Raw genomic sequence first — 26,896 nt, 5'->3', positions numbered from 1 at the left:
AACACTACAGAGGGTCTTTGTGAAGGCTCTGCCCCTCAGCTAGGTACATTTAAAAAATAAATAAAAAATGTCATTTAGCAGAAGCTCTTATCCAGAGTGACTTACAAGAGCAATTAGGGTTAAGTGCCTTGCTCAAGGGCCCAAGGACAGATTTTTCACCTCGTAACTCTTTACGGTTAATGTTTGGAAACATGTTAACATCGACTAACTAGTACAGTTGATGTAAGATATGTAACTATACAATTCACTGCATTGACCAGTGATCCTTCACATCCTGTAAAATTAGTTAGGGGAGGGCTATAAGGTCTCACCTTCATCGTTCCATAGTGCATTGGGTTGAGGACATCACGGGCGTATACCACACTGACGCCAATGTCACTGACGGTCGTCATCACTCCTTTCACTGTCACCGTGGCAACAGCTAGGTTAGAGGAGAACCAGCTGAAATTCCCACTGCCTCCAGCTGCCTGGGACACAATGCAACATGGGTAAATATTGATACAGTCTGTAATACATCAAATTTCGAGACACTTCAACTTGTATCTGTCACTCTAAGCCAGTGTCTGGCCTTATACAAATTAGTAGGTAATTATAAGAAGTAACGAAAGAAGATTCACAAAATGTCTAAATATAAAATTATACACAAACACAGAACTTGACAGAAGTGAAGTGTAATTCATTGTGGCTGATGTGAGATTCTTCAGCATGAGTTCCAACAGAAATAACAGTGAACATATGTTGTATTTAACAGGGACAAATACCTGTATTGTGTACTGGTAGGCTCCAACCTTGGGCTGCCATGGACATACTGAGACTGAGGACTGGGTTTGCCAGCTCAGACTCCTCCATCCTAGAACACAAACACAACCTTGTTACGACATAGCCAGGCTGTTTCTAACTAATGATCATGATCTCTCACAATTCAATAAGATAGCATAAAGTATTACAGTAAGAAAAAAATCTGCAAATAAACTAATCCAAGGTTTCTACAAAACTCACTTGATCCACTATAGATTTGAGTGTAGCATCAATTAGTGTTATCCCGTTGTTCAAAACCTTGACACGGTGGTAGGACCCATTCAGGGAGGACTCTAGACTCTCAGAGTACTCATCTGGAAACACAGCTTCGATCCGGATGTTCTGCAAGCACAAACCATCAAGATAGTAGCATTTAAAAACACAGAGGGGAATGAGAGTGAAGGTCTGTTTTAAAGGCCCAGTGCAGTCTAAAAGCGTGATTTTCCTACGATTTATATGTATTTCCACACTATTAGGTTGGAATAATACTGAAATTGTGAAAATTATGATAATGCCCTTTTAAAAATGTAAGAGCTGTTTAAAAGAGCGCCTTAATTTCTGGAGTTTTGGCCCGCCTGGGAACATCACCAGGCGGTAAATTAGTTAATAGACCATTAAGAAAGCTCTCTGCCAACAACAGGACATTTTACTTTTCCCCCCTCCACACTCAGACCACTCCCAGACAGTCCTAGCAAAATTCTTGCTTGACAAATTGCTCATTGCTATGAATCATTTGTGTATATTTTTGACCATTTTATATGAAAACATTTACAGTACGGTATCTAATTGTTACCCAGAAATCATTTGATATTGAGATTTTTTAAAACAGCTGCATTGGACCTTTTAAAGTGTGGAAAAAACCTAACCATTAAAGAGAGGACAGGGCATACAATCTGGCTAAGATGATAACATAGAAAATCCATCAAACATATTCAAAATCTTCCTTCCCAGTATTGGAATGTCTCCCAGCTATAGTTCAGTCTACAGTTGATTAGACACCAAGAGGGATATGCCAAACAAAAAATCTAGTTTCCATTTTAGAAGACGGAGAAGACCAGGGAGCGTGACAGTGTTTTGACAAATGCAATAGACAATGGTGTAGAATGAAGACAACTTAGGCTGAGCTTACATCAGATAAGTAAATCCTACTGCTTGACTTGTCAAACACTTCGATAAGGATATCCTGCACTCATCCTGTTTCTAGAACCCAGCTCTCTACAGGATTCATCTTAAATCCTGGCAGTAAAAGAGAAAAGCAAAACAAGTGATCATTTGAACTGAAACAGGATATGTAGTTCAGAAATCACTCAATAACTGACAATGGTTTACTTTAAATGCTTCACTAATGCACAAGGATGAACAAAATGCATGCAACCATACCCAAGTATCCCGGTTCCACAACATACCCCGTTGGGCATGCGAGACACCCCTTGCATGCGAAGGTCTGAGCAATTGTTAAGGACAATAAAGTTAGGTTATACAAAGAGGCATACAGGGACCATTTTAAATCTTGTGTTTGTCAAATGCACAATACAACCTTCTGGGATAAGTCTTAAGTAGTGAGCTTTAGCTAGACATGTTCCCCCCCAGACTGTCAAGTCCTGTTATATTACTGCCTGTCTCTGCAATCCACTGAGAATTACATGAGAGAATGGAACACTCAAATTACAGTGGGGAGAACAAGTATTTGATAACCTGCAAAATCAGCAGTGTTCCCTACTTACAAAGCTTGTAGAGGTCTGTAATTGTTATCATAGGTACACTTCAACTGTGAGAGACGGAATCTAAAACAAAAATCCAGAAAATCACATTGTATGATTTTTAAGTAATTCATTTGCATTTTATTGCATGACATAAGTATTTGATCACCTACCAACCAGTAAGAATTCCACCTCACAGACCTGTTAGTTTTTCTTTAAGAATCCCTCCTGTTCTCCACTCATTACCTGTATTAACTGCACCTGTTTGAACTCGTTACCTGTATAAAAGACCACACACTCAATCAAACAGACTCCAACCTCTCCACAATGGCCAAGACTAGAGAGCTGTGTAAGGACATCAGGGGTAAATTGTAGACCTGCACAAGGCTGGGATGGGCTACAGGACAATAGGCAAGCAGCTTGGTGAGAAGGCAACAACTGTTGGCGCAATTATTAGAAAATGGAAGAAGTTCAAGATGACGGTCAATCACCCTCGGTCTGGGGCTCCATGCAAGATCTCACCTCATGGGGCATCAATGATCATGAAGAAGGTGAGGGATCAGCACAGAGCTACATGGCAGGACCTGGTCAATGACCTGAAGAGAGCTGGGACCACAGTCTCAAAGAAAACCAATTAGTAACACACTACGCCCTCATGGATTAAAATCCTGCAGCGCACGCAAAGTCCCCCTGCTCAAGCCAGCGCATGTCCAGGCCCGTCTGAAGTTTGCCAATGACCATCTGGATGATCCAGAGGAAGAATGGGAGAATGTCATGTGGTCTGATGAGACAAAAATAGAGCTTTTTGGTCTAAACTCCACTCGCCGTGTTTGGAGGAAGAAGAAGGATGAGTACAACCCCAAGAACACCATCCCAACCATGAAGCATGGAGGTGGAAACATCATTCTTTGGGGATGCTTTTATGCAAAGGGGACAGGACGACTGCACCGTTTTGAGGGGAGGATGGATGGGGACATGTATCGCGAGATCTTGGCCAACAACCTCCTTCCCTCAGTAAGGGCATTGAACATGGGTCGTGGCTGGGTCTTCCAGCATGACAACGACCCGATACACACAGCCAGGGCAACTAAGGAGGGGCTCCGTAAGAAGCATCTCAAGGTCCTGTAGTGGCCTAGCCTGTCTCCAGACCTGAACCCAATAGAAAATCTTTGGAGGGAGCTGAAAGTCCATATTTCCCAGCGACAGCACCGAAACCTGAAGGATCTGGAGAAGGTCTGTATGGAGGAGTGAGCCAAAATCCCTGCTGCAGTGTGTGCAAACCTGGTCAAGAACTACAGGAAACGTATGATCTCTGTAAAAGGTTTCTGTACCAAATATTAAGTTCTGCTTTTCTGATGTATCAAATACTTACGTCATGCAATAAAATGCATATTAATTACTTAAAAATCATACAATGTGATTTTCTGGAATTTTGTTTTAGATTCAGTCTCTCACGGTTGAAGTGTACATATGATAAAAAATTACAGACCTCTACATGCTTTGTAAGTAGGAAAACCTGGAAAATCTGCAGTGTATCAAATACTTGTTCTCCCCACTGTATCTAATCATTAATCCCTACATACACACCATTCATGGTACACACCATTCATGGTACACACCATTGCATGTTATTACATTAAAATGAACCACTGGTTCCCCAATTTTTCACACGGTCCCTCTTCCATCATCGGGGTCCATCCCACGCACATTTATTTTTTGCCATTTAAAAACTAAATTCCTGCAATTCTACACATTTTGTCATGGGGCGGATATACAGTGGGGCAAAAAAATTATTTTGTCAGCCACCAATTGTGCAAGTTCTCCCACTTAAAAAGATGAGGCCTGTAATTTTCATCATAGGTACACTTCAACTATGACAGACAAAATGAGAAAAGAAATACCAGAAAATCACATTGTAGGATTTTTAATGAATTTATTTGCAAATTATGGGGGAAAATAAGTATTTGGTCACCTACAAACAAGCAAGATTTCTGGCTCTCACAGACCTGTAACTTTTTACCTGTATTAATGGCACCTGTTTGAACTTGTTATCAGTATAAAAGAACCACACGGGGGGGCCCACAGCCAGGTCAGTGTTTCCATCAGCACCAGCCACACTGTCTTGGAGGTGCAGCTCATATTGATCACAGGGCATGGAGAACTCTGGAACACATTACCCTGGGTCAGCGCTTCATGATTTGTCTTCATTAACTATTTCCTACATAGATGGGATGGACAGTATACACCCTGAACTGTGATATGAATAGCATCTAAATCATTCTTGATACTACATTGCTGTATCCAATGACACAATTCAATACTTTTCTAGACACCCTTTTTTGTGACTATTGTCATTACATCATTGGATTGCATAGAATGATATGCTTGACTGTATAGTGTACGTTCAGACTCACCTGTGATCTTTCCCTGTCTGTTCTTCTGGACCTTGTATTGGATGGATGTGCCCACCAGCAGGTAGACATCACATGCAGGGCTCAGCAGGCTGTTCTCCAGGAGCAGCAGTTTCACCTCTGCTGCACCTACATTCTTTGTGAAGGTTAGAGTTCGTAGTTAAAGCCCGGCGTACGAACGGCACATGCCATTTTCTACATCGAGAAACCAGACCAACTCCGTTGCAGTATGATTCGCACGCCAGACTTATTCTAAAATGGAGTCAATTGAGAATAAAAAAGTAATAATAATATACACACAATACCCCATAATGACAAAGCAAAAAGAAGTTTGTAGAAATCTTTGCAAATTTAGGAAAATAATCTAACAAAATATCACCTTTACTGAAGAACCTTTGGCAGCAATTACAGCCTCAAGTCTTCTTGGATATGACGCAACAAGCTAGGCACACTTGTATTTGGGGAGTTTCTCCAATTATTTTCTGCAGATCCTCTCATGCTCCGTCAGGTTGGAGGGGAGCTGCACAGCTTTTTTCAGGTCTGGCCCACTCAAGGACGTTCAGAGACCTGAATCCCCTAGTGCATTGTCTTAGCTGTGTACTGAGGGTTGTTGTCCTGTTGGAAGGTTAACCTTTGCCCCAGTCGGAGGTCCTGAGTGCTCTGGAGCATGTTTTCATCAAGGATCTCTGTACTTTGCTCTGTGCTCTGTTCATCTTTCCCTCGATCCTCACTAGTCTCCCAGTCCCTGCCGCTGAAAACATCCCCACATCATTATGCTGCCACCATCATGATTCACTGTAGGAATGGTGCCAGGTTTCCTCCAGACGTGACCCTTGGCATTCAGGCCAAAGAGTTCAATCTTGATTTCATCAAACCAGAGAATCTTGTTTTGCATGGTCTGAGAGTCCTTTAGGTTCCTTTGGCAAACTCCAAGTGGGTTGTCATGTGCATTTTACTGAGGAGTGGCTTCTGTCTGGCCACTCTACCATAAAGGCCTAATTGGTGGAGTGCTGCAGAGATGGGAGAACCTTCCAGAATGACAACCATCTCCACAGAGGATCTCTGGAGCTCTGTCAGAGTGACCATCAGGTTTTTGGTCACATCCCTGACTAAGGCCCTTCTCCCCCGATTGCTCAGTTTGGCCGGGCGGCAAGCTCTAGGAAGAGTGTTGGTGGTTCCAAACTTCTTCCATTTAAGAATGATGAAGGCCACTGTGTTCTTGGGGACCTTCAATGCTGCAAAAATCTTTTGGTACCCTTCCGCAGATCTGTGCCTCGACATAATCCGGTCTCAGAGCTCTATGGACAATTCCCTCGACCTCATGGCTTGGTTTTTGTTCTGACATGCACAGTCAACTATGGTACCTTATATATATATATGTGTGTGTGCCTTTCCAAATCATGTCCAATCAATTGAATTTACCACAGGTGGACTGCAATCAAAATGTAGAAACATCTCAAGGATGATCATTGGAAACAGGTCTCATAAAGGATCAGAATAGTTATGTAAATGAGCTCTTTCAAATTAGTGTTTTTGTTTAGTTTTTTGCAAAATGATCTAAAAACCTTTTTTCGCTTTGTCATTATGGGGTATTGTGTGTAGATTGAGGACATATTTTTATTTAATACATTTTAGAATAAGTCTGTAACATAACAAAATGTGGAAAAAGTTCAGGGGTCTGAATACTTTCCAAATGCACTGTTTTATCTTGATTTAAAAAAACTTTCTAAATAAGCTTTGTTGCACAGTTAAAAGGTCAATACACTGCAGCTTCATATTTTGGCTGCCAGCTGAGGACTTGTGAGGTGTCTGTTTCTCAAACTAGACCCCCTACTGTACTTGTCCTCTTGCTCAGTTGTGCCTCCCACTCTATTCTGGTTAGAGCCAGTTTGTGCTTTTATGTGAAGAGAGTAGTACACAGCGTTGTACGAGAGCTTCAGTTTCTTGGCAATTTCTCAGATGGAATAGCCTTAATTTCTCAGAACAAGAATAGACTGACGAGATTCAGGAGAAAGTTATTTGTTTCTGGCCATATTGAGCCTGTAATCGAACCCACAAATGCTGATGCTCCAGATACTCAACTAGTCTAAAGAAGGCCAGTTTTATTGCTTCTTTAATCAGAACAAAAGTTTTCACCTGTGCTAACATAATTGCAAAAGGGTTTTCTAATGATCAATTAGCCTTTTAAAATGATACACTAGGATTAGCTAACACAACGTGCCATTGGAACACAGTGGTGATGGTTGCTGATAATGGGCCTCTGTACGCCATTGTAGATATTCCATAACAAATCAGCAGTTTCAAACTACAATAGTCATTTACAACATTAATGTCTGCACTGTATTTCTGATCAATTTGATGTTATTTTAATGGACAACAAAGTAGACTTTCTTTCAAAAACAAGGGCATTTCTAAGTGATGCTAAACGTTTGAACGGTAGTGTAAAGTACATTGCTACCTCAATTACCTCGTACTGTATATAGCCATGTCATTTTTACTCGTTAGTTACTGTGTATTTATTCCTCGTGTCACTATTTCTATTTTATCAAATCTTTACCTCTGCATTGTTGGAAATGGACCCATAAGTAAGCACACCTTTACTCTAGACCTGTTGTCTACAAAGCATGTGACAAATACAATTTGATTTAGTCAACTTTGCAATCATATTTTGCATCATTACATTTACATTTCAGTCATTTAGCAGACACTTATCCGGAGCAATTTACAGTAGTAATTAAGGTTAAGTGCCTTGATCAAGGGCAAGTTGACAGAATATTTTCACCTCATCGGTTCGGGCTTTCGAACAAGCAACCTTTCAGTTACTGGCCCAACACTCTTAACAGCTAGGCTACCTATAATGGACTGTTCTACAACATCGCACAGTGGTACTGTCATCTCTGACTAATATTAGGTCCCTCTTTTGACCCTGTAGTTTTTTTTATTTTCAGACGGGTGACCCCATAGCAAACCTGGCGACGGTCCAGATGGCTCGACTAACTCTACTAGCTGTGACATCACAGTAACGCAAGTCAGCCTGTTATTTATAGCCGTCTATACCCCTGGAGGGCTGCTGTCTGCCAGCCACGAGCTGAGATGATCGAAGGAAACTATTTTAAAAAGGAGCTAAAGTTCTTCTACTCCTCTGATGTTCCTGTCCCTCGCTCCTAAAAATACATCTGATTGTGGTCCTTGAGCCATATTTTATTCTTAGCTATAGTATTATAATCCATCTCCACAGACTACTTCAAAAACAAGGTAAGAAATTATTAAATGGAATACCTTATACAGAGATTCTTGTATTTTGGCCTTGAGCTTAGCCCGTTTTCAGTCCTGACAGCAAGATGAGATCTGCCTGTTTCCCTACTCTCTCCATCTCAGAGATGTAACCAGAGGGGATGTAAGTAGACTCAGAGAATTGAAGAAACCCTGAGAGAAGGAAAATGCATAACAAGCCTATTATTGACAGTGACAAACTGACATCTTACAATTAAAGTAATATGTTGAACTTGTGATAAATAATCTGAGGTCTATCATATGCTATCCTGGCACAAGGCAAATCATATACAACTGTATTCAAATAACCTGATAAATCACAGGTTAGATTGAATTTGTATTGGACTGCCATCCTTAAACCAGTTCTTGTTATAATTACATTGTTGACTAGCTACTTTAACGGTCACTCCCTACAGGCTTTTCTCCAGGGTTGAGTGCACGCAACGTGGAGGAACTCACCGTAATTGTCACACCCTGACCATAGTTTGCTTTGTATGTTTATATGTTTTGTATGGTCAGGGTGTGATCTGAGTGGGCATTCTATGTTGTGTGTCTAGTTTGTCTGTTTCTGTGTTTGGCCTGATATGGTTCTCAATCAGAGGCAGGTGTTAGTCATTGTCTCTGATTGGGAACCATATTTAGGTAGCCTGTTTGGTGTTGGGTTTTGTGGGTGATTGTCCTTTTGTCTTTATGTCTGTCGTGCATTAGTTTGCACCAGTATTAGGCTGTTTCGGTTTTCTTGTTACGTTTGTTGTTTTGTATTTGATTCGTGTTTACTTTTGTTTCCTTAAACATGGATCGTAATAGCCACGCCGCATTTTGGTCTGACTCTCTTTCACCTACAGAAAACCGTGACAGTGATGAGTTGTAGGAGTCAGGGAATCCATCCACGTCTGCATCTTTCACTATGGTCTAATCAAACACCAAGCTCGCCAGAGCACTGAAGGTGTTTGCTGCACAATCAACAATTTGGGGGTTAGAGACATGGCTTAATACATGTGCCCATTGCTTGGGATTTGATTTAACGTACATAAAAATGTAGATGGCCCAATTTAATTTAGCTAAAAATATATATTACATGTGACATGCAAAACATTGTCTTGTGAATTTGATGTGAAGTGTTGAAAGGACAACCATTTACACTCGTAGGAATTGGCCTATATGGATTGGGCTAAATTGAAATGTTTCTTACAGAAGAAATATGAAAAGCATATGCACAACAATGGTAGCCATTGAAAGGGAACCGTTTGGATACTATGGTGAAATTATTAGACCAAAAGGTGAGGACAACAGTTCACCTGACAAGAAAGAATCCAAACATTATACTGTTGAATTCATGTGCATTTTAAATTGACTGTTCGCAGCATTTGGTGATAATGAAAGTCCTGGAAAATGTGGGGTAGGTGCAACATAAGATGAAATAAATGACAAAGTGTGCAGTAAAGTCCTTTAAATGCACTTATGACTCCAAGAAGAGTCTTCAACAGCTTTCATGAGCTCTCCTAGCTGTGCCGTTGTGGAACTAAACCAAGCACAATTGTAATTATTTTGTTTGGAACACAACCCTGCATCCCCAACATCACACAATTACTGTTGTTGTTTACGCATATAAAGGATAAATCACTGTGGACAAGACTGAAAATAGAGCACACCAGTTTGACAAGTCCCTAAAGGTTGCAGTCACATAAGCCCAAACAAAACCAGCAATCCTCTCAACACGATATTTTAGCTATTCTATTTGACAGATCTGAGCGTAGTACACATCAAGGCCAAAACAAACACCAAAATGCAATGCGCCTTTGGGGATGTCATCAAAGAGAATCAGGTTGTGGCGCCAGCTCATGTAAAAGAGTGTCTGTGCCTGGCCATAATGAAACCAGTGAGACAGAACAAACAGGGACATTAACTTCTGCCTGACGACATCACAATCATCACTACTGGAAAAGTCATTAAACCCTTCTAGTGCACACAACAATGTGGATCTTTACGCATTATACTGAAGCGGGTAGCACTTTCAGTTGTTCTTATATCTCTGTAGAAACACAGCAATTACTCTAGTAACATTTTATTAACATGATGATACATAGCAATTGAGCAATTATATTGTCAAAAAAATACACAAGTGGAATCAGGAATTTATGATACAATGTTGATTCAATGTTATGAGTAATTAGTGTTACTACATAGGTAGTTGTTATGATGACAGCACATGTCGATGTAAAAGGTCTTTGTTGACCAAAAGAGAACCAATGACACAAACTGTCAAGTAAAACACAAGAGTGTATCCTTGAACACTCACCTTCAGAGTCCAGTGCGTAGATCTTCAGTTCCAATGGTGAGTCCTCCAGGTGCAGCTCTCTGGTGGTAGACACTATCTGGATCTCACTGAAGTCCACGATGGCATCACAGCACAGCACCTGTCCCGTTACTGAGGAGAGGGGAAACGAGTCACATACACAGGTACTGTATCAACATTTGAGACATATACAGAACCAGAAGTGTATATTAAAGTCAGGAATCATCGCACTGCCCTATCAGCAGAGGGAGCACACCCCCATCCACATCCACAGGGCTGCAGTGGAGAAGGTGAAAAGGTTCAAGTTCCTCAGCGTCACTGACAAACTGAAATGGTCTACCCACACAGGGGATGCTGTAGAAATTTGGCTTGGCCACTAAGACCCTCAAACGTTTACAGATGCACGATTGAGAGCATCCTGTAGGGCTGTATCACCACCTGCTACGGCAACTGCACTGCCCACAACCATAGGGTGGTGCGGTCAGCCCAACGCATCACAGGGAGCACACTGCCTGCCCATCAGGACACCCGGTGTCACAGGAAGGCCGAAAAGATCAAGGACCTCAGCCACGGCCTGTTCACCCGCTATCGTCCAGGAGAGGTCAGTGCAGGTGCATCACAGCTGGGAGCGAGAGACTGAAAAACAGACTGAAAAACAGGCCATCACTAGCCGGCCTCCACCCAGTCACTAGCCGGCCTCCACCCAGTCACTAGCCGGCTACCATCCGGTTACGCATCCCTGCACCTTAGAGGCTGCTACCCTATGTACAAAGTCGTAAGATTACATACAGCTTAGCCAAATAGATTTAAACTCAATTCCTGACATTTAATCCGAGTAAAAGGTCCCTGTCTTAGGTCAGTTAGGATCACCACTGTATTTTAAAAATGTGAAAATAATAGGAGAGAGAATGATTTATTTCAGCTTTTATTTATTTCATCACATTCCCAGTGGGACAGAAGTTTACATATACTAATTGAGTGTTTGGTAGCATTGCCTTTAAATTGTTTAACTTGGGTCAAACGTTTTGAGTAGCCTTCCACAAGCTTCCCACAATAAGTTGGGTGAATGTTGTCCCATTCCTCCTGACAAAGCTGGTGAAACTGAGTCAGGTTTGTAGGCCTCCTTGCTCGCACACACTTTTTCAGTTCTGCCACAAATATTCTAGAGGATTGAGGTCAGGGCTTTGTGATGGCCACTCCAATACCTTCGTTGTCCTTAAGCCATTTTGCAACAACTTTGGATGTATGCTTGGGGTCATTGTCCATTTGGAAGACCCATCCCAACAAGCTTTAACTTCCTGACTGATGTCTTGAGATGTTGCTTCAATATATCCACATAATTTTACTTCCTCATGATGCCATCTATTTTGCACAAAGCACCCCCACAACATGATGCTGTCACCCCGATGTTTCACGGTTGGGATGGTGTTCTTCAGTTTGCAAGCCTCCTCATTTTTCCTCCAAACATAAAGTTATTGCCAAACAATCCTATTTTTGTTTCATCAGACCAGAGGACAATTCTCCAAAAAGTATGATCTTTGTCCCCATGTGCAGTTGCAAACCGTAGTCTGGCTTTAAGGCGGTTTTGGAGCAGTGGCTTCTTCCATGCTGAGCGGCCTTTCAGGTTATGTCGCTATAAGACTTGTTTTACTGTGGATACTTTTGTACCTGTATCCGCCAGCATCTTCACAAGGTCCTTTGCTGTTGTTCTGAGAATGATTTGCACCTTTCTCACCAAAGTACGTTAAGCTCTAGGAGACAGAACGCGTCTCCTTCCTGAGTGGTATGACGGCTGCGTGGTCCCAAGGTGTTTATACTTGCGTACTATATTATTTGTACAGATGAACGTGGTACCTTCAGGCATTTGGAAATTGCTCCCAAGGATGAACCTTGTGGAGGTCTACAATGTTTTAACTGAGGTCTTGGCTGATTTCTTTTGATGTTCCCATGATGTCAAGCAAAGAGGCAATGAGTTTGAAGGTAGGCCTTGAAATACATCCACAGGTACACCTCCAATTGACTCAGATGTTCTAAATTAGCCTATCAGAAGCTTCTAAAGCCATGACATCATTTTTTTTAATTTTCCAAGCTGTTTAAAGGCACAGTCAACTTAGTGTATGTAAACTTCTGACCCACTGGAATTTTGATACAGTGAATTATAAGTGAAATAATCTGTCTGTAAACAATAGTTGGAAAAATGACTTGTGTCATGCACAAAGTAGATGTGCTAACCGACTTGCCAAAACTATAGTTTGTTCACAAGAAATTTGTGGAGTGGTTGAAAAATGAGTTTTAATGACTTCAACCTAAGTGTATGTAAACTTCTGACTTCAGCTGTAAATAGACATGAAAAAACTAGTCACGTTAATAATGTTTACATAATGTTTTACCAATTTCATATGTATATACTGTATTCTAGTCAAGGCCATCCTATTAAACCTGTGCTGTACATACAGTGCCTTGCAAAAGTATTCATCCCCCTTGGCGTTATTCTTAATTTGTTTCATTACAACCTGTAGTTTAAATTGATTTTTATTTGGATTTCATGTAATAGACATACATAAAATAGTTCAAATTGGTGAAGTGAAAGAAATTACTTGTTTCAAAAAAGTATACAAAATTTGAAAAACTGAGAATTGGTGCGTGCATATGTATTCACCCCCTTTGCTATGAAGCCCCTAAATAAGATCTGGTGCAACCAATTACCTTCAGAAGTCACATAATTAGATAAATAAAGTCCACCTGTGTGCAATCTAAGTGTCACATGATCAGTCACATAATCTCATTATACATACATCTGTTCTGAAAGGCCCCAGAATCTGCAACACCACTAAGCAAGAGGCACCACCAAGCAAGCGGCACCATGAAGACTAAATAGCTCTACAAACAGGCCATGGACAAAGTTGTGGAGAAGTACAGATCAGGGTTGGGTTTTAAAAAATATCCAAAACTTTGAACATCCCACGGAGCACCATTAAATCCATTATTAAAAAATTGAAATAATATGGCACCACAACAAACCGGCCAAGAGAGGGCCGCCCACCAAAACTCACGTACCAGGCAAGGAGGGAATGAATCAGAGAGGCAACAAAGACACCAAAGATAGCCCTGAAGGAGCTGCAAAGCTCCACAGCGGCGATTGGAGTATCTGTCCATAGGACCACTTTAAGCCATACACTACACAGAGCTGGGCTTTACAAAAGAGTGGCCAGAAAAAAGGCATTACTGTAGAATAAGCAAACTCCCCAAACATATGGAAGAAGGTACTCTGGTCAGATGAGACTAAATATTGAGCATTTTCGCCATCAAGGAAAACGCTATGTCTAGCACAAACCCAACACCTCTCATCACCCCAAGAACACCATCCCAACAGTGAAGCATGGTGGTGGCAGTATCATTCTGTGGGGATGTTTTTCCATCGGCAGGGACTGGGAAACTTGTCAGAATTGAAGGAATGGTGGATGCCCAAGGAATGATGGATGCAAGAATGGGCTGCCATCAGTCAGGATGTGGCCCAGAAGTTAATTGACAGCATGCCAGGGCGGATTGCAGAGGTCTTGAAAAAGAAGGGTAAACAGTGCAAATATTAACTCTTTGCATCAAATAAATGTAATTGTCAATAAAAGCCTTTGACACTTATGAAATGCTTGTAATTATACTTCAGTATTCCATAGTAACATCTGACAAAAATATCTAAAGACACTGAAGCCGCAAACTTGGTGGAAATTAATATCTGTGTCATTCTCAAAACTTTTGGCCACGACTGTATATGAACACCCCTTCAAATTAGTGTATTTGGCTATTTCAGCCACACTTGTTGCTGACAGGTGTATACAATTGAGCACACAGCCATGCAATCTCCATAGACAAAGAAACATTGGCAGTAGAATGACCTTATTGAAGAGCTCAGTGACTCAACGTGGTGCTGTCATAGGATGACACCTTTCCAACAAGTCAGTTTGTCAAATCTGCCTTGCTAGAGCTGCCCCGGTCAACTGTAAGTGCTTTTATTGTGAAGTGTAAATGTCTAGGCGCAACAACGGCTCAACCGCAAAGTGGTAGGCCACACAAGCTTACAGGATGGGCCCGCCAAGTGCTGAAGCGCGTAGCATGTAAAAATAGTCTGTCCTCTGTTACAACACTCACACCCAAGTTCCAAACTACCTCTTAAAGCAAAGTCAGCACAAGAACAGTTTGTCAGGAGCTTCATGAAATGAGTTTCCATGGCCAAGCAGCCGCACACAAGCCTAAGATCACCATCTGGAATGCAAAGAATCAGCTTGAGTGGTGTAAAGCTTGCCGCCATTGGACTCTAGAGCAGAAACTCGTTCTCTGGAGTGATGAATCACCTTTTTACCATCTGGCAGTCCGACAGAAGAATCTGTGTTTGGAGGATGCCAGAAGAACGCTACCTGCCTAAAAGCATAGTGCCAACTGTAACATTTGATGTTAGAGGAATAATGGTCTGGGGCTATTTTTCATGGTTCGGGCTAGGCCCCTTAGTTCCAGTGAAGGGAAATCTTAACACTACAGCATACAATGACATTCTAGACGATTGTGTGCTTCCAACTTTGTGGCAACAGTTTGGGGAAGGCTCTTTCCTGTTTCAGCATTACAATGCCCCCGTGCCCAACGCGAGGTCCATACAGAAATGGTTTATCAAGATTGGTGTGGAAGAACTTGACTGGCCTTCACAGAGCCCTGACCTTAACTCCATCAAACCCCTTTTGGATGAATTGGAACACTGACTGCGAGCAAGGCCTAATCTCCAAACATCAGTGCCAGACCTCAGTAATGCTCGTGGCTGAATGGAAGCAAGTCCCCGCAGCAATGTTCCAATATCTAGTGCAAAGCCTTCCCAGAAAAGTGGAGGCTGTTATTTAATGCAAAGGGATGACCAACTCCATATTAATGCCCATGATTTTAGAATGAGATGTTCGACGAGCAAATGTATTAATGTTCTCAGTAAACATTGGAGATTAAATATAATTCACGTTGTCAACAATCTAAGCCAAACCTGTCTGTTTTGCCCCATAGTTGCGTACGTGTCTGTTTTGTTGCTAAACACCCAACCCGTCTATAGCATTGGAGTAAACCGCTGATTTACACTATTACACAATGCTGTAAACCAGTGTTCTTCATTCCTTTTACTGGGCCCACAGGGATGTACTTTTTTGTTCTAACCCAGCACTACCAATCCTGATTCAGCTAATCAAGGGAAATGTTTCAACATATAGTTAATAGGGCTGACTTGTGCACTACACTGAGTAGATTGTCTGCTGAAGCCTTTAGGCTAAAACTTCCATTGACCGAAGCATAACATGTCCTTATCATTAAGAGTTTAGAGAATCTATACAGCTCTTATCTCAACCATCATGAACTAGTTGATGAGCAAGTAGTGGCACTTTACCCTTTCATGTTAGCCTCATATCATGCTGCTTCAAAAAGGCCACAAAAGCTATTTGACCAAAAGCTTACCCACAATAAACTGACATTTGCATTGACACCAAGTAAGCAGATGTTCTCTCTTCACCCAAGCAGGTACTCTACTCCAGTGGTTCCCAACTTTTTATTGTTGCTCTGCACAGAGTACCCCTGATGTACCCCCTCATGTGAATTTTACCAGTAAGTCTGTGGTTTCATGAGTCTTCAAGTATCCCCTGTGGATAGGCCAAGTACCCCCAGGGGTCCTACTACACCTGGTTAGAAACCCCTGCTCTACCCACCGACATCCTCAGCCAGTATGATGCTGGTGAGTCTGGAGGAATGTGTGGAGCAGGCCTGGAGAACAGCTCTCTGGGAATACTGTCTGCTGAGGTCAGCCTCTACGTCCTCGATGCTGACCACCTCTGGTCTGGTAGAAGACCTGGAGGTATGAAAGGTACTGTATTCAGACACTCTGGGGACAAAATAGGTTTATAGATAAATACTTCTATTTATTCAAAACAAACACATTTTGCTTCATCTGGTTGCTTTCTGTCCTCTTCAGCAAAACCTGGTGTGCATAAATCGGTCTAATAAATCAGATTTTGCCCAAGGACATGTTGGAAGCTGTTATCTAATGACAGGAAAGAATAAAAATCTGTTTTGACAGGAAATGTATATGATTGATTAGGCACAGATTCTAAAATGAAAGGCATAAAGTTGATTGAGTATTTATAAACTTGTACCATCAGCTCTTGTACCGTCAGCTTTAAGTCACTCAAATTTTGCAAAAAATAAAAATTAGACATGGAAAAAAGTATAGAATTGAAAGAAAATGAGCTTTAACCCGCAAAATGTTCTCTGCACCAGATAGGCAAAATGTGTAGAATTGCAGGAAATAAGCTTTAAACCTGCAAAATTCTCTCACCAAACAAGAGTGGTACAGTGCTTGTGCCCATAAAAATAGAAGTGGTGTTCTCCAATGTAGGAAGGGGGCCTGAGTGAAAAGGTTTGGCAACCCCTGCTCTAGCGGATACCGGACAGGATATAGCGTTAATAGAGAACTTCACTTTCCATGAAACAAAATCTTTCTGATTTCAGATTTACTTGACTATACGCCACAGTGTAACAGTTCGTGTTGCAACGCGTCCCACACGACCTATGAGTAAGATATGAAAGACGATACATGCGTGGACCAAGCAATACAGTTGTCTGTTTCCTAGCGATAATCTTTTTTTTTATACAGATATTCACCTACCATCAGTAACAGCCTTCAGTTGCTTCCAATGTGACGTTTATTCTGGTGCTTCGGGCAAGTGGTAATAACACTTTGTAGGTATTTAACTTTGACGTGGCACTTGTGGTGTGAATTGAACTTGATATTAACAAAAACACTGATAGCGTATTCAGCCAAAAAATCGGATTTCCGACAGCCAGATAGACTGCAGGTACTGCTATTATCAATTAAAAAAAATACAAAATAAAATATGTTAGAGGTTATAGCCAACTAGCCTACAGTGCAATAATTGAATATTTCTTCCATCCTCAATTATCCTAACGTTTCCGACACAGTGATCAACACCGGGTAACCTAATCGTTACAATGAACTAACATGACTACTGTAACCATTTCCTTCATCAAACATTCGAACCATTGATAGTTACCTTAGTTTCAATTTCTGACAATAACGGAGAGCAGCAGCCACATAACTTTGATACCTACAAGTGTACGCCTTCAATTCAAATACCCTTCACATCTCCTGGATAGAATATACAGCAGACCTTCCACTACTATCTACGTTTATGATAAAAAGTAATTTCAACAAATATTATGTAGAAATACCCGCCATTACAAATAATTAGAGCTGCAGCGTGCATGCTGGCTGGGTGTCAGTTGACGTCAATTACAAAGTAAGTAGTGGATGTGATGCGAGGATGACGCTTTGTTAAAGATGCAGTAGTGCTCAGCTTTTAGCCCACCAGCAACATGCAGCGACCTGCAGTATGTATCATTACCACCACAACTAACACATACTTAATATATTTTGTAATTTCCTACTCCGTATATATAGCCATGTTATTTTCACTCGTTCTTTTAATTCGCTATTCACTGTGTATTTATTCCTCGTGTCACAATTGTTTTAGTACATGTTTTATTATTTACCTTATATTTAACTCAGCATTGTTGGAAATGGACCTGTAAGTAAGCATTGTCCTTTTAGTCTACACCTGTAAACCAGGAAGCAAGTGTCAAATAAAAATGGATTTGACTATACAGCTGAGCCACCTATTGAGGGAGAGCTCAATCAGTTTGATCATCAGGTGAATTATGGATGTTTGTTATAACAACAGGGCTATTCTGTACAGGTGTGACTGGGACGGGTTACCATATCCCTAGTGTAGCCAATCTCAAGATATTCAACTACTGGTAGTCTGATACATAGAGTTCTACTGATACAAGCAATTATAGTGTGGTTTCAAAACACAGATTGTACTCATGTCTGTTTCTCTTTGACCCCAGACTTCTGAGGATCAGCGTACAGCATTAGTTAGTGAGTAGTGAATCATTCATTGTGAATGTTGTTCATAAGGTCCGCAGGTCTAAACGACTTTCAGTAACCCAATTCTTCCTCTAACTACCAGCCTCTCTGTCTCTATTTCTCACCAGTCACCACCAGCAGAGTTAACTACATGCATGTCCTATGGATCACACATTTATATTAATTAGTGCCAATCTAAACCATGGCGTTAGTTGACACTGAAATGGGAACATAATATAGCTGGCCCCAACCACTTACGACTAGACGAGTTAAGTAAATTAGCTGGGAGCAAGAGAGGACGGCTCATAAGAATAATAATACATACGACTGGGAAGCATGCGGAGGCCTTTAAGAGGTCTGTGTTTGATCTTCTTCAAGTATTTGCTCCAGTGGTGGCTGGTGGCACCTTAATTGGGGTGGCAGGGTAGCCTACTGGTTAGAGCGTTGAGCTAGTAACCAAAAGGTTGCAAGTTCAAATCCCCGAGCTGACGAGGTACAAATCTGTTGTTCTGCCCCTGAACAGGCAGTTAACCCACTGTTCCTAGGCTGCCATTGAAAATAAGAATTTGTTTTTAACTGACTTGCCTAGTTAAATAAAGGTACATTTAAAAAACAAGGACTAAAATAGCACTTTTCAAGGACCCAAAACGGACCGAATAAAGAGAGGGGTGGGCTCAAGGAAGGTGTATGGGGAGGGTTTGGATACGAACCCGGTTTAGGATAAGGGGCAGATTGGGTTCAGAATACAAACCTGATTTAAGGTGGCCTGCTGGGGTGGAACAGAGTGGGCATGTGGATTGGGGCGGCAGGGTAGCCTAGTGGTTAGGGCGTTGGACTAGTAACTGAAAGGTTGCAAGTTCAAATCCCAGAGCTGACAAGGTACAAATCTGTCGTTCTGCCCCTGAACAGGCAGTTAACCCACTGTTCCTAGGCCGTCATTGAAAATAAGAATTTGTTCTTAACTGACTTGCCTAGTAAAATGCAGGTAAAATTGTAAAAAAAAAAAAAAAAAGAATGTCTAACAGGTAGGGTCCAGCTTTGTAGGTCAGAAGGAGGATCTTGTAATCAATGCGTTGGAAGACAGGGAGCCAGTGGATTTCACGGAGGATAGGGGTGATGTGCTACCAGGACTTTGTGTGGGTGAGGAGTCAGACTGCAGAGTTTTGATCCATTTGGAGCTTATGGATGAAGCTTGAGTTGATGACAGAGAGTAGTGGCAGGACGGGAGAGGGAAGTGAATGGACTGGAGACCGTTCCAACCATTACTATGAGCCCATACTCCCCAATTAAGGTGCCACCAGCCACCACTGGAGCAAATACTTCAGGCAGATCAAACACAGACCTCTTAAAGGCGTCCGCATGCTTCCCAGCCGAAACAGTTCAGAAGAGTTTGTGCATATATCACAATGACATTTTGTGACGTTTTTGTTCATTTTGGACTTCGGTAAGGGTTTTCTCGGCTGTTCGGGCACACTAAACATTTGTAAAATAGTCTGGGTAGGATGGGTGGGAGGTAACACAATAGGTATGTCTGCAAGAATACAAGGAGAGTGTAGTCTTTTGACCTTTTATTGAAACAGGTTTGTTGGTCTTTTGTATGCTTCAAATGATGAGAAATGTCACCTCTGATGAATGATGGTTTGTCTAGGAACAAACAGAGGAAACAATCACTTAACATCAAGGTATAAAGGTTAAATTAGCACTATTAAGTCTGGAGGTGACGAGAAACAATAGAAAAGGATAACTTTGCCTTGGCCGCCTGTTAGTGGAATTCTAAATTCCTCTGTATTGTTTCCCAATCAGAATTAAATACTCTGTCAATGCATTTGAAGGGTGTGTAAGACCCAATATTTTTACAAGAATGGACAGAGCCCCGGTCTTAAAAGTCAGGTAACAGCGTTTAATTCAAGAGAGTACTCGTATATACACATTTTTCCACAGGTTATAAACTGAAAATGACGTCAGCATTTTCTAAATGGTCTCTCTCTTCATGACACCGGTAGAGAGGCCCTATAGTTCTCGAGCCTTCCCTCCTCGCCTGTAGCCAAGGTCAGTCCGTGTAGATAGCATTCTAGACAGTCTAGAGATAGTCCGTCCCTGCCATCTGGAGATAGTTCATCCATTTGTACCAAGGAACTGTTCTTAACTCCTGACTATATTATATACACAATTGGTAATGGGAGCAAGAGAGAAAATTCATATATGTACAGTACATAATAGCATTTGGACTAGTCAGTCCTGATTGAAATGTTTACATAATTAGTCATCATTGATAAAAATTCCCTTAACACCGCCACACTGCATTCATACGTTAATCATTGTCAATGAGCGCAGCTCTGAGGTTACCTGTTGGTTTGCCACATCAGCCTGCCTCTCTCGCACCGGACACTTCCAGTCTCCAGCAACATGGGCACCCCTACAGTTGACACACACAACTTTTCCCACCGAAACTACACAATCCTCTGTCCCATGCCCTACTGTACACGTTCTACATATTGGAATCTCCCTCCAAACACACTTCTGTGACATGACCATAAACGTGGCACCAAAAACACAGCAGTAGATTAGGCACAAAAGTTCTAACAGGATAACTGATATATCCTAACATGACTTTGTTGGGTAAAGACTGATACAGCACTTAAAAGGACAGACTGTGACACCTCTGTTTCACCACACTTCCCACCTGGCCTGTGTCACACCAAACGATGGGAGTCACAAACACCAGGAATCGTTCATTTCAATTGCTCCACCTTCACACTTAAAGCAACCTGAGAAATCACTCCTTTCAATTGTGCCTTATTCCTAAGAGCAAGGTAAGAAACAGTTATTGACCGAGTTGCGTGGCATGGAAACAAACATCACAAGTCCACTTCAGGTTACCTTCGGGTTACTTTCCATGTCCATCGATGCAAGGCTCGTTCTTTGAGCTCCTCGCAACACCTTCCACCTCACTTAAATCTCCCTCATTCACTTCCATTTCACCTCCAGAGCTCGGTCTGGTGGTCATCTCAGTCTGTTTGTACTTGATCCCAGTCTTCTTCGACACCCCATCTCCACTTTTAATCGCCATCTTCATCAAATTAAGATTACCTCTCTTCTTCAATGCTCTTCTTCCTCTTCCATTCCTCCTCCGAAATCCATCTTTCCTTGTTACTGTCCCAATATTCCTCTTCTTCCAGATTTGCTAGTGGCCCTGTGGCATGCCGACTTAACTCCATCTCCATGCTGTCTCTATTGCACTCCACACTGCCCTTTGCCACCTGGACAAAAGGAACACCTATGTGAGAATGCTATTCATTGACTACAGCGTTCAACACCACAGTGCCCTCAAAGCTAATCAATAAGCTAAGGACCCGGGGACTCAACACCTCCCTCTACAACTGGATCTTGGACTTCCTGACGGGCCGCCCCCCAGATGGTAAGGGTAGGTAACAACACATCCGCCATGCTGATCCTCAACACGGGGCCCCTTGGGGGTGCGTGCTCAGCCCCCTCCTGTATTCCCTCTTCACTCATGACTGCAAACCATCATTAAATTTGCCGATGACACAACAGTGGTAGGCCTGATCACCGATAACAACGAGACAGCCTATAGGGACAGCCTATAGGGAGGAGGTCAGATACCTGGACTTGTGGTGCCAGGACAACAACCTCTCTCTCAACGTGATCAAGACAAAGGAGATGATTGTGGACTACAGGAAAAAGAGTACCGAGCACGCCCCCATTCTCATCGACAGGGCTGCAGTGGAGCAGGGTGAGAGCTTCAAGTTCCTTGGTGTCCACATCACCAACAAACTAACATGGTCCACGCACACCATGACAGTCGTGAAGAGAGCACAACAAAACCTATTCTCCCTCAGGAGAATGAAAAGATTTGTTATGGGTCCTCAGATCCACAAAAGGTTCTACAGATGCACCATCGAGAGAATCCTGACTGGCTACATCACTGCCTGGTATGGCAACTGCTCGGCCTCCGACTGCAAGGCGCTACAGAGGGTAGTGCGAATGGCCCAGGACATCACTGGGGCCAAGATTCCTGCCATCCAGGACCTCTAGACCAGGCGGTGTCAGAGGAAGGCCCTGCAAATTGTCAAAGACACTCTCTCTGCTACCACACGGCAAGCGGTACCGGAGGGCCAAGTCTAGGTCCAAGAGGCTTCTAAACAGCTTCTACACCCAACCCAAACCCACACATCTAGTCAAATGGCTACCCAGACTATTCACATTGCCCCCCTCCTCCCTTCTCCACACCACTGCCACTCTCTGTTGTCATCCATGCATAATTACCTACATGTACATACTACCTCAACTAACCGGTGCCCCACTCATTGACTCTGTACCGGCACCCCCATGTATGTATTGTTATTTATTTTGTGCTCCTCTTTAATTACGTGTTACTTTTATCTCTTATTCTTATCAGTATTTTTTTAACTGCGCTGTCAGTTAGGGGCTGGAAAATAAGCATTTCACTGTAAGGTCTACGACACCTGTTGTATTCAGCATTTCACTGTAAGGTCTACGACACCTGTTGTATTCAGCATTTCACTGTAAGGTCTACGACACCTGTTGTATTCAGCATTTCACTGTAAGGTCTACGACACCTGTTGTATTCAGCATTTCACTGTAAGGTCTACGACACCTGTTGTATTCAGCATTTCACTGTAAGGTCTACGACACCTGTTGTATTCAGCATTTCACTGTAAGGTCTACGACACCTGTTGTATTCAGCATTTCACTGTAAGGTCTACGACACCTGTTGTATTCAGCATTTCACTGCCTGTTGTATCCGGCGCATGTGACTAATAAGATTTGATATTCCATAAAAAAATCAGCTGTTTCCAGCTACAATACTCATTTACAACAATAACAATGTCTACACTGTATTACTGATCAATTTGATGTTATTTTAATGGACAAAAATGTGCTTTTCTTTCAAAAACATTGACATTTCTAAGTGACCCCAAACTTTGGAACGGTAGTGTACATTTTACCTAAAACATTTTTTTTACTTATCTATTTTTGTTTTTTTATTCTTAAAACGGCGTTTTTGGTTAAGGCCTTGTAAGAAAGCATTGCACTGTAAGGTCTACGCCTGTTGTATTCGGAGCATGTGACATTAACATTTGATTTGATTTAACTGAATCACGGCCAAGAAAGATAATTCCCATTGATGGCCCCATAGGGAAGTCAAATTTGATCTTCTTAGATCCTCTACTAAGAGAATGTGTCCACACTCTTAATAATGCAACATGACAAGGCGATCTGATAAACACAGTACAAAAAATGTCCTTTTGTACAGTCACTGAACTATCTGAATCAACTTTTGGCTCTGCATGGTCATTATTATAGGATAAAGGTATTGCAAAAAGTCATTATTTTCCTTTCATTACTAGGCAAAGGTGAAGCAAATGTTTCAAGTCAAAGTACCTTGTGTACCATTGGATGCTGCTGAGGGGTATAATAATGGAATTAAACACAATTAAAATAGCTGTCAGTGACATCTAGGGGTGGAAACGGATGCACTGCATGCAGTTGGACACCACCTGGTGAGATACATGGCAAGGTTCGGGATAGTTGCTTACACATCAGTGGAGGCTGCTGAGGGGAGGACGGCTCATAACAACGGCTTGAATGGAGTCAGTTTATTTTTTTATTTATCCGTTATTTAACTAGGCAAGTCAGTCAAGAACAAATTCTAATTTACAATGACAGCCTACCCTGACCAAATCCTTACCCAGACAAAAGGGGGATACCTAGTCAGTTGTACAACTGAAATGTTCTTCCACATGGCCCTCTGAATCAGAGAGGTGCAGGGGGCTGCCATAATCAACATCCACATTGGCGCCCAGGGAACAGAACCAGGGTCTGTAGTGATGGCTCTAGCACCAAGATGCAGTGCCTTAGAACACTGCATCACTCAGGAGCACAGGAATGATGTGCTTCCATGTGGTTGATGCCATTCCATTAACTCCATTCCAGCCATTATTATGAGCCATCCTCCCCTCAGCAGCCTCCACTGTTGTGTAGACTATTATCACTAACCTTGCCATGTATTTACCAGGGGATGTATTCAACTACATGCAGTGCAACCCTTACCACCCCTAGATGTCACTGACAGCTATTTTAATTGTGCTCTTCAGAGCCTCCAAATGCGCAGGAATGGGTCATTCAGCACTCTCTGGGAGTAACATTTTTATGTCGATATACTATCTAGAGATACACCATTATATTATAAACTATTTTGTCTGAAGTTGGATGCTTTGAAACATTGTTGTTATTCTATTTCATTCAATTCTATTCTATTCTATTCAATTCTATTCTATGTATCTAATAGATAGTTCATTTCCACAGCCCCTGAAGGAGAAAATACTAATTCTCAGGAGAAAAACACTCACTAATCATGGGGAACATTCATCTGTATGGCAGCAGTAATTATGTGTTTGTTTACTTATTTATATTTTACTAGAGGGTTGCAATTAAGGAATCACATTTTTATGCAAATCTGGCCAAGGGCTATACATTGGAGGAGAGGCAAGAGATTAGCAATTCTAGGGATAAAAAATGTATTTGTCACATGCTTCGTAAACAACAGGTGTAGACTAACAGTGAATTGCTTACTTATTGACCCTTCCCAACAATGCAGAGAGAAAGAAAGAGAAATAATAGAAACAATACTAACGATACTAACGATAAGCAGTGGTGGATAATGCAATGCTGTACGGTCCAAAACAGAGACATGATCACAGTGTCTAATTGCCACCTGTGCCAAAGAGGGAGACAATAATTTGCAGTCAAGCAGTGAGAGCTATATTCAAGTCAGAGTTATTTTACAAGAAATGTCCATCATACATGCACAGCACGTGCTCTCTCCAAGGAATATCAGTCACATGACAAGACACTGGAAGAGATGATGGTACAATTCAAATGAGGGGACTGTATCTTATCACATCAATTAACCCTTGAGTATGAAAACAGAACTGGTTTAGTAAAATGACATCATGTTAGACATTGTCTTGAATAAACAATGAGCCAGATGTTACCTCAATACACCAAGATGAGACCACTGTTCTTGTCTTTAACCTTAATCACAAGGTCACAATACTACATGTGTTCATTGTATGTGAACTCATTTGTTGGCATTGCAGCTTATGACTTCATGAGTTAACGCTCATGGACTGATACCAGATTTTTATCATACAGTCTGAATTCATCTCTCTATGTCTCCTCTGATTCCACAGTGTATCCTCTTTCTCTTTCATCCTGTTACCACAACGTTCAGCCCAGATTGTGTGCTGGTTTCTTGGACACTGACAGATGCACAGCGTGATTAACAGCAACAGTTGACTTGATGTGTTTTACATAATGCCGTGCCGTGCCAGAGATGACATATTGTATTAGTCAGAGAACATTAACAATGAGATCACATCGCTGACTGCTGGCATCGTTGCGTTCCAGTCAAAATGGTTGGTGAGATTACAATCCTCCAGTCTAATACATGCTTAAAGGGGCCATCTGCAGTTCAGACTTAATCGAAGTGTAACCCCGCCACTGATTTGGTAAACAGCTGAGGCATGGGGCTGGAGAAATTTAACCACTCTCAAACTCATAGAGCTATGGATACAAGGACTGACTAAGATATAACATTTTTAGTTTTAACTATGTTTTCATGCTATACAGTGTTTACTGTAAACAATTTACAACACAGTTGTGGTACTGTATCCTTGGGCACATAACTTTGATCATGACCAGACTTTATTGCTTCTAAATATTTGTATATTCTGACTGAAAAGGGACAACATATTGGTGTTGGAATGGGTATGAATGGTCTCTAGACAGCATGGCAAGATTTGAACGAGGTATGGTGACACCTTAGAAGATGGTGAAACGTCTTTTACTTGTTTGACTTAGATGTAATTCCGAGAGGTGTGTGTGGGCAGTGTTGGTGCAGAGGTCTGGTACAGTGTGATGTAACGTCTTAGCAACAGGAAAACAATATCTAAAAGTCATGCAGTGTATCTGTAAGCAATTCCTCAGCGGGACTGCCCCTCACGTCTAGACAACAATAGAGCTGAGTACCAGACTGACCTCATGAAAAAACTCATAGGGTCTGTGATGTGGGGCTGGTTCTTTGCCTTGGAGAGATTGGCCTGTGATCTCCTCAGTCCCATTCTGCTTGGTAGTGTTTGCAACCAAGCTGCCATGAACAAGATCCAAGGACAAAAAAAGGGTGAGGTCTCAAATGGCAGGAGAAAAAAACACTAAAACCTTTTTAGCAATGAGTTTCCTGTGTTTTTGATCATGTTTTCGGAGGGGAATTGGGGGTATAACTTCAACAAATGGCATGGTTCCTAGTTTCTGAAAATATATGTAGGCTGGTTTTAAACTGTAAGAGGTTGTCTGTCACAGAGGCAAATGTGGATTTGGTTGGGAGCACTGTGATTGAAATAATATATTT

The 26,896-nt window shown here is 41.8% G+C and overlaps 1 pseudogene; it reads right to left on the bottom strand.

Annotated features, from left to right (window-relative positions):
- The window catches only part of LOC135527425 (nuclear pore membrane glycoprotein 210-like), a 43,438-nt pseudogene extending 21,927 nt beyond the window's left edge, over positions 1-21,511 (bottom strand).
- Positions 21,512-26,896: the final 5,385 nt, after the last annotated feature.

The sequence above is a fragment of the Oncorhynchus masou genome, chromosome 33 (genome assembly GCF_036934945.1).
Source record: "Oncorhynchus masou masou isolate Uvic2021 chromosome 33, UVic_Omas_1.1, whole genome shotgun sequence".
In the NCBI taxonomy this organism is placed as follows: Eukaryota; Metazoa; Chordata; class Actinopteri; order Salmoniformes; family Salmonidae; genus Oncorhynchus; species Oncorhynchus masou.
The sequence above is the reverse complement of the archived record's forward strand: the minus strand, read 5'-3'. Positions and strand labels throughout refer to the sequence as shown.